General features: G+C 47.9%; 1 non-coding gene across 1 annotated transcript; it reads right to left on the reverse strand.

Moving 5' to 3' along the window:
- Window positions 1-1529: 1529 nt before the first annotated feature.
- LOC126163329 (U6 spliceosomal RNA) lies at window positions 1530-1636 on the reverse strand. Its single transcript, XR_007535220.1, has one exon. It is a non-coding gene; the product is annotated as a U6 spliceosomal RNA (small nuclear RNA).
- Window positions 1637-1888: the final 252 nt, after the last annotated feature.

The following is a 1888-nucleotide window of genomic DNA, read 5'->3' on the forward strand; positions in this document are numbered from 1 at the left end:
AAATTTAGCACTGGAGAGCAGCGTGGAGGGTAAAAATTGTAAAGGGAGACCAAGGGATGAATACACCAAGTAGATTCAGAAGAATGTAGGTTGCAGTAAGTACTGGGAGACGAAGAAGCTTGCACAGGATAGAGTAGCATGGAGAGCTGCATCAAACCAGCCTCAGGACTGAAGACCACAACAACAACAACAACATGAATTTGCTAGACGATAATCGATAGCATCACCCGCAAACAACCTAAGGTCGCTGCCCAGATTGTTTCCTAAGTCGTTTACAAACGTAACGAACAGCAGAGGGCCTATAACGCCACCTTGGGGAACGCCAGAAATCACTATTATTTAACTCGACGACTCTCCGTCTGCTCCAACGAACTGTGACCTCTCTGACAGGAAACCAGGAATCCAGTCGGATAACTGAGAAGACATTCCATAACCACGAAATCTGATTACAAGACGCTTGTGTTGTACAATGTCAGAAGGTTTCTAGAAATCTAGAAATACGCAATCAATACCAGCGAGGAACTAAAATGAAATGATCATGGAGCTCACCCGTAGGTAAAGCAGACAGCAGATTTAAGTTCATTTGCTAGGCGAGTGCGCCGGCCGGGGTGGCCGAGCGGTTCTAGCCGCTACAGTCTGGAACCGCGCGACCGCTACGGTCGCAGGTTCGAATCCTACCTCGGGCATGGATGCGTGTGATGTCCTTAGGTTAGTTAGTTTTAAGTAGTTCTAAGTTCTAGGGGACTGATGACCTCAGCAGTTAAGCCCCATAGTGCTCAGAGCCATTCTTTTAGGTGAGTGCGAAAATGTAGTCCATCTGCATACGGTGCCTAAAAAACACTCGTACTTCCTGTTTAAAAATATTACTCCCAAGTATGGTGGATCGACACCAAATAAGACGTATTCAGCGAAGGGCAGCACGAACGGTGATGGGTTTGTTTGACTTCACGGAGGTGCTGAAAATGTTGGATTGGCGGTAGACAGACGCCCCTTTGCCACGAATGCGTACTTACGATGTTTCAAGGGCACGTGTTAGATGAATAATTCAGACATATACAGTACTTCAGTCCCATATGTACCACTACATTGCGACCGCGACGGAATTGTCAGCAACCACACATAAAAAAAATGAAATTAGCGTACGGCATTTGTGGGCCGGGAGTCCCCCATTCGGGGAAGTTCGGCCGCCGAGGGCAAGTGCTTATTGCATTCGATGCCACATTGGGAGACTTGCGCGTCGGAGAAGATGATGAAATGATGATGAGGACAACACAACATCCCGTCCCTGAGCGGAGAAAATCTCCTGCCCCAGCCGGGAATCGAACCCGGGCCCCTTGGCGTGGCATTCCGCCGCGCTGACCACTTTATTTTATCTCATTTTGTTCTATATCGTTCGTTGAATTTGTTCGGGGCGGATGTCCGATGACACCCGTTTAGGTTCTTTGTTGATACATTCACTCAGTTTTTTTTTTTTTTTTTGTTACAGAGGGTAGCTAACCCTCTGACCGAACACGCTGTGCTACCGTGCCGGCAATGTGGAACGCTTCACGATTTTGCGTGTCATCCTTGCGCAGGGGCCATGCTAATCTTCTCTGTATCGTTCCAATTTTAGTATATGTACCGCCGAAGAGAGTACTACTCAGCTAACAGGGGCGGACAGCCACACATAGAAGTCGTGCTTTGTTGCTACTCTGTGGTTTGTGTATCAGGTGTCACAAGTTCAGCTCATAAATGTAGACAAGCACACCATCGTTTGCAGAATGAGATTTTCACTCTGCAGCGGAGTGTGCGCTGATATGAAGCTTCCTGGCAGATTAAAACTGTGTGCCGGACCGAGACTCGAACTCGGGACCTTTGCGATTCCTGGGCAAGTGCTCTAACAACTGAG

Source organism: Schistocerca cancellata, chromosome 2 (assembly GCF_023864275.1).
Source record: "Schistocerca cancellata isolate TAMUIC-IGC-003103 chromosome 2, iqSchCanc2.1, whole genome shotgun sequence".
NCBI lineage: Eukaryota > Metazoa > Arthropoda > Insecta > Orthoptera > Acrididae > Schistocerca > Schistocerca cancellata.